Source organism: Melopsittacus undulatus, chromosome Z, assembly GCF_012275295.1.
Source record: "Melopsittacus undulatus isolate bMelUnd1 chromosome Z, bMelUnd1.mat.Z, whole genome shotgun sequence".
Classification (NCBI taxonomy): Eukaryota; Metazoa; Chordata; class Aves; order Psittaciformes; family Psittaculidae; genus Melopsittacus; species Melopsittacus undulatus.
This window is the reverse complement of record NC_047557.1, coordinates 89,857,422-89,869,825: the sequence shown is the minus strand read 5'-3', so window position 1 is coordinate 89,869,825 and position 12,404 is coordinate 89,857,422. Positions and strand designations below refer to the sequence as shown.

The 12,404-nt window shown below is 37.1% G+C and overlaps 1 protein-coding gene across 2 annotated transcripts in view; it reads right to left on the bottom strand.

Moving 5' to 3' along the window:
- ZNF536 (zinc finger protein 536) overlaps nt 1–12,404 on the bottom strand; it is a 184,227-nt gene that overhangs the window by 130,241 nt on the left and 41,582 nt on the right. The window lies entirely within an intron of this gene.

Below are 12,404 nucleotides of genomic sequence, written 5' to 3'. Positions count from 1 at the left end.
CAACAGCAATGGTGGTGACTACAAGGAAGCTAATCAACGTCCCTCGGCAAGAGTTCAGCACTGGAGCTACAACACACAGCCTAGTGAGTGACCTAACATTATGGGAAACGCAATGGAAAAAATGGTCAGATGAGGAGAATTCCTTCTCCCTCTCACACGCAGCTCCTGAGTTTCCTTCTTCAGTGTTTACAGCTACACTTATTCTTTGCATAGTAATACAAGGGGTGAGACTCCAGAACATCTCTCTTTAGATATAAAGAAACAATAATTCTCAGCTATCCTGCACAGGCTGCTATTACGCAAGCAGGCTAGGAAAAAAATAACTTACAAAAGAATGACATAAAAATTGCAAAAATGTAGGGCACTTTAAACAAGTCAGTATTCAAATCACACAAGATTTGCTTGTACTTAGAGGGACACATAATATTACATACAGATATCAGTTCACAATTTCACCAAAAAGTACCATGGCAAATGTTGACATTTTGAATGAGATTTATACTCCTGGCATGCCTTAGGTGTGCCATACACATGGGCAGATTGTCAGATCCCTGTGCAAAAGCTGATCTGTATGGGTTCTCTTGAGGTGGAGAGCATACAGTGAAAATCTGCATGCAGAGGTTTGATTATTTCAACCATGAACTACTGACTAAAAACGTTCTGCCTTTACCCATTTGATATGTAACTAAAGCTGTCAGGAAACATAGTGCAATTTACACAGCATTGCCTTTTAAATGGAAGTGATGGGACATGAGAAAGACTTAAACATTTTGGCTCAAACAAAAACTATTCATACAGTAGCAGAGACCCAAATACCCACATCTCTGGAAAAGATAACACTAACAGGCATTTCATTATTTATTATAAAATGGTCCCTCTAAACTATTTCACTTAAAGCTGAAAGAAGGGCATGATACAATGATTTATACATATATATATAAATTCTTTTCTTAGTCATGCATATAATCAAGTTATTGCTAATTTTTAGAAGGTAAAATATGATAGTTTTCACATCAAATTCTTGTTTAACATTTTCTGATTGTTCTTAGACTGCCGAGTTGAAGCACAATATTTAAGTTAGAAATCTAGTAACTGTCATTTTGAATTATTCACAAGTATGTAAAGTAACATACTGCAGAAGTTTATTTTGTCTTTATGAGTCCAGAAACACACATATAGGTTCTAGTTTATAATTCCAGGCTTCCTAAAGAGTTCAGATTTTCCTTTTCTTTTTTCCTCCTCAAAAGTTGCATATAGTTATGTCTCAAGCTGCTTCAGGAAAAAATTCATTCCTGGGTGCAAAAGGTTTTTCTGAAGTGCAAAAACCAGAGCACATGATGATAAACTGCAGGATTTTATTCTGGTTTTCAATAAATACTATATCAGCATTATAGATAAATATATAGATAAAGCTAACAAGCCACTCAGGAGGAATTTACTGACTAAGCCTACTAGTTATGTTTTGCTATATGTCACTCTAAATGATGGCCTGTTATCCATTTGCCTTTTATCTTTCTATTTGGAATATGTGTGGCCCAATAAAAAAGAATAAATTTGTAAGATAAACAGCTCACTTTGCAGATTTAAGAGTCTAATTTTCACTTTACACAAAATTGAATTTTTTCAAGGCAGTGAGACGATGGAGTTTACTCTAGCACTAATCCCTCTGAAAAAGCAAACTGAAAACAACAATGAAGCAAAGAAAGATGTGTGTGGTCTGAAGAGTTTTCTTTTAGATTTAAGTAGACATACAGTAGATAGCTCCAAAGGCTTTGCTCCAACAGGGGCCTTACCTTGAAGAATTTTTCTTCCCACAGTGAAAGCATTCCTAAGACTTTAAAGCTGGGCTGAGGGGTTTTCTTTTGAATTCCTCTGTCTACAAAGCCCACCGAAGCGCTGGAGGCCATTGATACCTGAATGAGCTGCTTTACATCCAAGTTCTTTTATTTCAAACAATGAAAAGATACATTGAAGGCTGCCGACTCTCCCCATCAAATGCCACCCCAAGCTTCTTACTAGGGCCCCGTTTTGGCAAAATTTACCTACTGTCAAGGCACTTAAGTTTAAAACGCACTTAAGTCTCACTGACTCCTACAACAGAAGTATTTATACTGAACCTCTTAAATCAAAAGCGGAAACAAAGGGAGAAAAAAGTGACAGAGAAAAAGAACAGATAAGCAAGGAAAAAGTTGATACGCAAACTGGTGTATAGAGGCTTTGCCAACAGCAGTGTATGGGGGGAATGAAAAATCTTCAGCTCTACCAAGAGTTGCTTATTCTAACACCACTGATGTCCCCCTTCTCCTAAAACTGAGACCCTTTCCTAAGTAGAAAATGGTAGTTCTGTTTCTGTGCAAAACTGTAGTAATGTTTTACTGACCTGCAGAACTAGGATTAGCCCTAGCAAATTAATTTAATTTCTGATTTACTCGGGATTTGAGCTATGGCTTTTGGGCTGCTCAAATCCAAGGATAAAAGATCAGGAAGGAAGGAGAGAAGTTACTTATCTTACAGCCATTGTGGTTCACTGAGTTATGTGGTCTACATGATGTGCACTACATGCATGTGAGATTAGACTGCTTTTTCTTATTATCTATCTAACTTCCATTATAGGCAGGTCTGCATCTTGAATGTCTTCCTGCCCATCCCTATCTTTCCTGATTTGAGTGCAGGAAATAACAGAAAACACAGTATAAAATATTGTATAGATGTATACACTAGATGTAAGGCTTCCAAGCTTTGTCTCTGAATTTACTTTAGCGGAGCTTTCCTGTCACATTCTCATGGGACGAATGCAAGTAAACAAAGTTCACTTTAGCATCCGTATCAGAAGGCAGTGATTAGCTGCATAACCAAAGAACCAATTTGGCCAAATGTGAGCAAATATATTCACCGCATAGACTGAAATTGAAATTAAGCAATCCACAAGATCAGTATTTGAAGGCCTAGCCCTTCTTCAGACAGATACTCGCTTCTCAGGAGAGGAGGGACAAAAAGCTGGAAATAATACTGAAGTAGCTGGAAAGGAAATTTCCACAGAACCAGATAATCCAAATAAACAATTTTGAGCCAGAAGCAGTTCAAAAGAGAGAAGCACACTAGTGAATCCTTATTTACATCAGGTATCTTACTAGGTATCCGAAATGGTCTATATAGAAATGAGCTATTGCCATGGCTAGCAGTGCCCTTGGCACAGAGATGAAGATGCTACAGAGGCACAAGGCCAAATTCAATGGATATCTCAAGAAAAGAGAAGACAAACTTAGGTAGATGGTGAATCTGTGTACTCAAAGCAGAAGGTACCTAGCCAACCATAAGAAGAGCAAAAGAAAAAGAATTATCTGAAAATTCCATAGATGTTCTATACCACTGTTTGGGATGAGTCTATAAACATGATTAGAAAAAAAAATCATTCTAAAAAGAAACCTGTTTTCAGTTGTTTAGGTAGCAGCACTGACTTAAGTCATGTTAGCAGCTAAACTTTCAAAAGAGCATCTACATGCATGTCCCATAAATTTTACCAGAGTATTTATTTGCTGCGTGTATGTGAAAGTGCAGCAATTCACAAAAAGGTACTTTCACGTTCAAAAGAGCTAAATTGCAGTCCTCGTGCAGACTAAATTATCAATGCTGTCAGTTGGAATTCGTTGACACAAGGATTGCCAAATTAGCCAAAACCAGGCAGTCACATGGAAAAGGTAATCAACTCACAGAATAGGTAATCACACTTATAAGTATGTGTTTGCGCTTGCACATTTTTCAGACATTTCTAAAGAACCCTTTGAAAATATGGCCAGAAGTCTGTGAAGCTGCACATAATCTCAGGTTTTCATATATTTCTGAAATTCAAAATATTTGTAGTTCTTTAGAACTGCCTGTAATTGCTAAACAAAACATGGTGCAACAAGAAGTGGTAGTGACCACATTTATTTTTTTATGATCTATAAACCACCCTGATTAGCCCATTTTGTGGCAGGAAAAAATTATATCCTGAATCTAATATCAAGAATGGTGTTAGAGGATATTTACTGTGTCACTGCTGCTACCTTTATGCAAGTATGCCTGGGCTTGACCACCTCATTTCCTGGGAAGCAGTACAGGATATGCCAAGTTTCTGGGAAAACATGCTTTACTTTTCTTGCCTGTTCCTTAGAAAAAGCTTTAATAATACTGAAAATAGCAGAAAATAGGAGTATAATTAGGGATATAATTAACCCTATTTTTCTAGCTACCTGGAGAAGCTTCAATTGCTATGCTTCGATGTAAATGAGAAAAGAATCCGACCCAGTGCTCATAATTTGAAATTAGAATCCTATTAGCAGATGTCACTATACACTTTTTTGCTAGTGAAGTTCATGGCTTCAAATGAAAGAGACTAATATTACTAAATATTACAGTTATATTTTAGGCCTCCGGAAAGAGTTACTAATGTCTTAGGTCAGGAGCAACTTGCTGTCTCTATTGTTCCATCAAGGATTTAGGTTTTATAATGGCCATATATGGGAATCTTACACTGTTACTATGGATTGGCAGGGAATTTGTTTAAACAGAGAGCTATTTTAGAAGAGAATTGGAAAGGAGGCCTACTAGTGAGAAAGCAGCATTCACATTGTTTGTATTATTAGAAATAAAGATTATACTGAAGGTTCCACTGGTAAATAAAAAGATACCACTTCTGACATCAGGCTTCCCACTTAGCAGTCTGAACCAAGTAAAAGCACAAACTGTCCAGCCTCTGTTACTGGTCACCACATCAGCAGATTTTAATTCAAAATACAAGCTAATTTAAACAGAATTAAAATTCTCATAATCATTTATATAAGGCAAGACTTACAACTTTTATAAGTGTGCAAATGACAGTCATAGCCAATACCTTGGGCTTCAAGAGAGCTATCTAGATATTATTTGAAGCACAAGAGAAAGGGAGGCAAAATATTCTAAGCAATTTCTTAGTAACTGGTGGCTGGGTATGGGGCAGGGGGCAGAAAACACAAAACTAAAGCCCACACCTGGAGACAGGACACAACTGGAGATAGGTATTTTTTGCACCCCATGGGCACAAAACACTTTGCTTGACAATACTGCATGTATGGAAATACTGGTTGTATCTTAACACTTTTCACGGTGGTACGCATTCTGAGAAACCCACAAGAGGCTGTATATATAAACCACAAAGAGACATCAATAGACACATAGCCAAAATTAAGCTTTTGTTTATCATAAAATGTTTCTTATCCTCTTTTTTCATTTCAATCAAATTCCCTACAGAGTTTTTGTTTTGGAGTTCTTAGCAGTCTTACTTTTCAAGTTATTCTAAAACTTTAAAACTATTTAAGATAATCAAAGTTCAAACACAGTTTCTGAGCACATTTTAGCTGCGTGATTTGTTTGAAGAATCCTATGACCAAAAGACACAGAAATCAGATGTAATACTTAAAACACAGGGTTGGTTACTTGCCATTAACTTAGAGAGCTCAGTTTGGACTGAAAAATAAGCATATTGGAGAGAACATTTTTTGCATGAGACCTTGTTAACTGAATCTTAAAAAAAAAAAAAAAAGAAAAAAGACATCTTAAGCACCTTACAGCATCTTTCATTTAACAGTTGGCAGAAAGAAACTCCCAGATGAACACTGGCCTGTGTCTTTCTCTTTAACCAGCTGAGTGATCCAAGCTTTTAATAAAGCTGTTCCAATTATTGTAAAAGTCATCTAGTACCTTATAGCCACAAATATTGACAGTTTATTGCACAATGCATTCATGACATTTGAAGGTCACATCATACATAATACATACACTTTTATAAAAGTGTCTGGAACAAAGAGATACATGATCAGCAATTACATCTTACCATTTGAGAGTATGAGTTTGTACTTAAAGTGAAATACTACATGAAATGCAAATTGTTAATAAAACACAAAATAGTTAATTTTCTGTATTTATTGTTTTATTAATCGGTGATACTGAGTTCAGTTACACAAAATCAATGGAATACAGTCCATGCACCAAGAAGATTACAGTTAAATACCATTATCCTGCAAATCTTCATGCATGCATGGGAAAAAAGTAAGCTCAAAACTTTAATCTTGCCACTGTATACCTCCCCAGCCCAACAGAACTTAATGAAACACTTAAATTTGAATAAGGACCAGAGCACATTACTGAAATGCTAGTTTTGATAAAATTGAATCATAAAAAATTATGAAATGAAATTGAAAAGACTGCTGAAGATTTTTTTAAATATATGCACATATAGGCATACCAAAATTCTTCATCCTCTTCCAGTGCTCATTCTAAAATCACATGGACATATGGTATATCATTCAAAAGTGTAAATTACAGTTTATGCAGTCAGACCTGTGCACAGTCCTTCACCGCATTCAACAAAAAAACTCAGACATGCACAGAGCATGGCCATGAAAGTGCTTGTCTTTGGTTAAATAGTCTTCAGCTTTATGGTATCACCACTAGCTCCTGGAACTTCCAACTACCTAATGAGAACTGAGCTTGCAGCAAATGGCCACGGGTCACTACAGCATTCCCTCTAACTCTTTTTGCTGGTTTGTTTCAAAATCCTGCTATCTTCATTCCGAAGCTCTTCACATGAAACCTTTCTACCGTTCAACTACTTCATTGGGTTTTCAGTAATGCTGTTCCTGAATCTTGGCTTTGAAATCCCACATCCTTAATTTGACTGCATAGATCAAAGCACTTCAGATCCCAAATCACTGAGTTTACCAAATGAGGCTCACAAAGCTCCACTACACTTGTACAATCTTTCCACAGGAAAACTGGAAGCTTTAAAAGAGAATGTGCTTTGTCATTCATCAGAATGATGTGTCTGTTTGCTGTTTTGGATGCAGCGCTAGTTACTCTCAGTTTCGAGCTTTTGATTGTTCTTGCTTTCTTCAGAAGTGCACATCTGAGATGCCAGAACACCTTATTGTACTTCTCTGCCCAGAACATGTAATTTCATAAGCAAAGCAGATATTTACTCTTTGGATCAGCAATGCTGGGCTTAAATATATACTCATGGATGTTTCCTTGGTATTTTGCCAATGTTGACGTCTATCCTCAAAGTTTACTTTGGTGTTCATTTATACTTCTGACAGCAATGTTAGCTGTCAAACTTTCCATGTGACATGGTTTTCTTCTCCTTTTCTTAAAAGAGCTCAGAATATCCTGTATTTTTACCAAATGTTCCTGTCAAATGTGGTCTGTGATTCTCATGTAAGCCTGTTTCACTAGTTTTCTTACCCAAGCCCTTAACTTACCTGTGTTAGCTTTGATCCTGTCACCTAAATTTGAAATGGGCACTTGATTACTGACCAGAGTGGACAAGGTCTTTTCACACTTCATACAGATTGTTTACTGCTTTTGGAGAAAATTCTAGTGGGGAATCTGAGCAGAGAAGCTATTCAACTGGACCATCTTTTGGATTTGTATGTGTTATTTGCAGGCAGGTGTTCAGGTACCAGATGGCCTTAAAGTGTATACTACTCAGGTTATAGCAGCTTCTACAGGCTGTCTGCATCATATTCCCATCTCTGAGATTTGTGGAGTGTCTACATGGAGCTTGATAAACACTTTTACCTAGCATTGCTCTCCTGATGCCAAGGCTAGATCAGATATCCAATTTGGGAGAGTTGCCTTATAGTCCCTCTTTAATTAAGTACTCCTGATCTCCCACTCCTGGGATGGATTGCTACTGCTGATTAAGCTCCAGAAGTAAGGATCTGTGGAGGCAATTTCATGAGGGACAAAATGAAGTTGCTAGCTAATCAACTAAAATAACCGTTAACTGGACTTCTGTGAATGAATATATTGGCTTCTTGCTTCCATGCTTAGCATGTGTCTTCCACATGTTAGCACCTCTACATACCTATAGACCAAACTGGTAAGGTGTACTTCATTATAAGCTTGTTCCTAAAATAAATATGGAGCAAACAGAACCATTTGGTACAGAGTAGAGACTACACTGTGAAGAAAATTTAAGTTGGTGCCAGTAAACTGTAGGAAAGATGGGGCATCTGGGTGGAAAAGACTGGATCTATTTTCTCTAGGCTCTTCCCATGTGCTCAATAAGAATCTGTGAGATTTAATGGCACAAATTAACACCCAACTCTATGTAGTTTTAAAAATCCATTAATATATTTTAAATTTTTTTGAGTATTTGTGTAGAAATATTTAATAACAACACTAGCCAAGTTTCACCCTGAGCTGCTGGGCTTAAGCAAATCGAAAAAACAAACAAATGATTTTTCAAGTCAGAACCAGAGACTTGACTACATGATAAGTAGCTCTTAGGGCATCAGGTATCATTGGACAAGTTTTTACTTACTATTGATTAAGAAAAACCATTTTCATTATTATTATCTTATCAGCATAGAAAGGCTGGTAGCAGGTCATCAGATTTAAAAAAAAAAATCATTCTAATAAAGAAAAATGCAAATTATTTTAAATGTCACAAAAACATCTTTCTGTAGATGCCAGTAAGAAAGAAACCAACAATAGACTCAGTCTCATAAAACCAACTGTACAGGTGGTTAAAGTACTAATTTCCCCCTCAACAAAATGAGAAAGAATTAAAGACTGTCATTCCATTTGCAGATTACTGATTACAGAGGTGCTGACAGCATCTCCAAAATGTGAATAATGTCACGGTGTGTGTTACAACATTTAGACACTTTTCCAGTATCTCTATTTTCTTACCTTTTACTTTCCAGTGCTGCCTTCATACTAAATGACTGCTTTGAGCTAATACAAATACCTCTGTAAATAATTTTTCTCCCTTTTAACTTCTTGAGTACATGCCAGTTCAGTGTAATTTCTAACTTCTTTCCCCATTTCACAAAAATGTACTTGAGAAAATACTTGTGAGCAACTCTGAACTGCTGAATCTATTTTACTATCACCCTTTTTTCTATAAATAAAATATGTTAATTACATGAGTTTTGCTATAATGGAAAAAATATTGATTAAATTAATTACTTCTAATCTTGAGAAGGGATCCTTTAACTGTTCAGGATGGGGTTTTTTCCTCATTGTTTTAACAATGTATTGTGGGCATACTGAGACCAGGATGTCTTCAAACATATTATATGAATAGGCTCATTGATTTTTTTTACAATAATGATGTATCTGAAAAAGTCAATCTGTATCTATGTTTTGCAAAATAGCTTTAAATTACACTATACTATAATACGATGTTTGTTGGCTACTAAAATATGAAATGCTGCCTATGGAGCTGATATATCAGCAACCCAGCTTCCCTTCTCTACTACAAAAATATAATTCTTTTCATCTAAATTATGATGGTTAAAAAAAAGAAAAAAGATAAACTCCTATTTTGAATGCTCTCCTATGATTTAGCTGAGCTTGTGGCAGTTTAGGCATAGGCTTCAGTATGCTGGAATGATCCTGAAACTAATTTTGCATGTGTTGGAGTTGGACTGTGGCCATGCACGTCAGTATGCTGGAACAGAGTTATCTAAATCCTGAGCCTTATTTTACATGTGCTGGTGTTGGACTGTGGCCCTGCAATCTTTTAGGTCTCCATCTGTAGCTATCAAAGCCAGGGTGTGCCCAGCCACTCGCTACTGCTTGCTGCTTCCCTTCCACAGGAAAGCTACAGGCTCACAACCACCCTCCTACACATTGGTGTGACTGGGAGCTCTTCAGAGTGCTCTAAACCTTCCTCTAAAGCCTCTTTGCTGCCATGGTCACTGGCCTTTTGCAGCACATTACACTTCTCATATCACTATAATCCTAGATAGTTATCAAGTCCCACATCAGTGATGAGAAATATCAACCTTTGGACAGATGTTCCCTCAGATTCAGTGAGGCTGGCCAAAAGGATTTGAAGTCCAAACAGTCTACTCAGAAGCTAGGAGCTGTTTTCTTCTGGGAAGGAGACAAGATCAGATCAGGCACTTGAAGGCCATGTTCCTCTAAAAATAGAAGAAACACTGGCGTGTGCACAGATCTGGAACACCAACACAGAAGCAGTAACAGTGCTGAGCAGTGCAAGGGTGGCTGCTCAAAGTGCTTATATCCCTAAGATGAACTGTTAACCTCAAGAGACATACAGGTTGATGGTAACACAGTACAGTTTTTGCAAGCCTTCTTCCACTTGCTTACAGTTCCTCCACATTAATTTACCAGCAAATACATATTTTAACCCATCAGTAGCATGCATAAAGTTAGGAGATAATTCAGACTAAATTATTTGCAGGCGCATTTCTCTACCATAAATTAATGACATTTTGTCTCTATGGAGCCAAACCGAGGAAACAACTTCACACTAAGGTTAAAATTAGACACTTGAATAGAGATTCACATTCTTCTGTGACTGGACAAACACAAGTTAGCTTCTGCCCCATAGACAGAGGAAGTCTCGTTTTTGAAGATGGAGTGCTTTTCCGTCTCTTAACTTATTAGAAGTGCACTTTCTTCAAACTCCAGTGGTAAAAGAAATTCAACATCCAGGTAGTCTGCATGCACAGAAGCACCTTTTGTTTAATAAATAATTCAACTTTGTATTCTTTTTTAATTTAAACATGGCCTGACTGAACAGTCAACAGAGTGAACTGAAGTCGGCAAAATACAGTGTTGAAAAATTAAAAAGTGTATTCAAGGCCATATTCATTTGTTTCACTTCTCATATACTGGTGAGACAGGCTGTGCTGAAGTTCTAGCTTGTTGCTTTTTCTTTTAAATTATACAGTCACATGATGCCCAATTGGTTTAGAAAGCTGCCTTGCCCTGAAATTAGTCTGTCTGTTACCATCACAGCAGGTGCTGCTCCTCTACCTCATGAACGTCATCAGAAATTCAGCCAAAATGTTCTCATGAGCTCCTCTGCCATGCCTGTGAGGGCCAGATTTAACTATTGACCATCTCAGAAAACAGAAATACTGTAAAACAGTCTGGAAATATTCAGATCATCTTCTGAAAGATGGTCCCATATGTTATTAAGTGTATGGTAAGGTACAGGAAACACATCTGACTGCAAAAATCCGCAATGAATGATGCAATGAAATCCATCCCAGGACTGAATTTGTAACACACTATTGCATGCCTATAAATACCTGGAATCAGTCAAGTGCATCTGGTGCTGACTGATCCTCTTGAACACAGTCAAAAGCATATAGCACTATCTTAAGTATGAATTCACAGGCTCAGTTTCTCTAAAACAAAATTTTTAGCTGTAAGCAGCCAGGACAAAAAGTGAATAGACTCTTAACCTTCTGCAACATGACTTTTAAAATAATTTTTTAATCTTAGAAAAGCCAGTAAGGAAAAAGTAAATGCTGTGGCTCCTTATTTCAGACTCCTGGAAATCTTCCCTTTCCCCCAGAAATTCTAAGCCAGCAGCAGGTACTTAATGCCTCCCTAACAAAACACAGTCTTTTAGTCTCCACTCTGCTGAGTGTTTGACTCCCATCACTGTGAATGGCTTTACAAGAGCATCTTCAGCATCTTCACAACCAATGACCACTCTGTAACCATCGCGCAGCAGTTACCAACATGAGATTACCAGCTTGATGATGTTCATGTGACATTCAATGCTGACAGAAGGACATCTTATCACAGAAAGGTAAGAGATGCAGGACAGAAGATCTTTACAGTGAAGGAGAATAGGGGAAACCTTACAAAGCCACGCTAACTTTAAAGGAAATGACTCAACAATAGCATGTCCTTTAAAGTGGACATACTTATTTAAAAAGCATCATCTTATTGTCAGAGGATGACAGACATAAGTTGCATTTGGAAGAAACAGAATTTTCATAAGCACATATTAAATGATTCCACAACACATGGAGGAAGACCAACTTTTCACAAAATCTTCACTATTGTGAACAGTAGTAATATTACCTCCAGTGTATAGGATATAAACACTAACCAGACCGGATAAACACTTTGTATAGACAGGAAACTTTCAACACCTTGCTCTGTTGTGACAAAACAATCCATGGCTTATAAGTACAAAATAAATCCCTGAATCTGACTAAATCTGAAAAAAAAAAAAAAGAAACCCCGCCCAAAACATATCAGGATAACTGTAGAGAGTCTTAAGATTCTAATTCTGGCCAATTGCTAGCTTAAGCTGAGACACTACGCAGTAAGTACCATCTCAGTGAATAGACTAATTTAAACTCTTGAATGCAAACTACTGCATTTGTGAAGACACATGTTTCCATGCCTTTTCAGGATGGTACTAGTGGGAGCTACTCCAATAACCTGACAAGCCAAGACAGAATTCGGTACATAGCAGACTGGCTTGCAACCAGTAACATTTGAAAGCTGTCTACAGTGGGACAGGCCGACCTCAACAAAGTAATGTATGGGGTTGAGAAAAGGTGAATGCCTATATAAACTAGTCAAATGAAATTAAAATTGAA